Source organism: Colobus angolensis, unplaced genomic scaffold (genome assembly GCF_000951035.1).
Source record: "Colobus angolensis palliatus isolate OR3802 unplaced genomic scaffold, Cang.pa_1.0 Scaffold42, whole genome shotgun sequence".
Taxonomy (NCBI): Eukaryota; Metazoa; Chordata; class Mammalia; order Primates; family Cercopithecidae; genus Colobus; species Colobus angolensis.
The window spans coordinates 975,214-975,497 of record NW_012117599.1 but is presented as its reverse complement, the minus strand read 5'-3'; positions in this window follow the sequence as shown (position 1 = coordinate 975,497).

The following is a 284-nucleotide window of genomic DNA, read 5'->3' as shown; positions in this document are numbered from 1 at the left end:
CTCTCAGTACAACAGAGCAGGGAATGTTTTGGACACAATTTGGAAAGCATATTCCTGTGGGGAGGGGATTATTTTTGTTTTGTGTGGTTTCTGGCTAAGAAGTTATTATCAAGAGCAATTGCCAATTAATTATATACTTCACTGCTTCTGGCCTATATCCAAGATCTCTATTTAGCCACTCAATGATGACGGATGTTCTGGCAGAGATCCAGGACCAGCCAGTAACAGAACTACTTGGATCAACATCTATAACATTGTTTCAACGCTGGACGCGGTGGCTCATG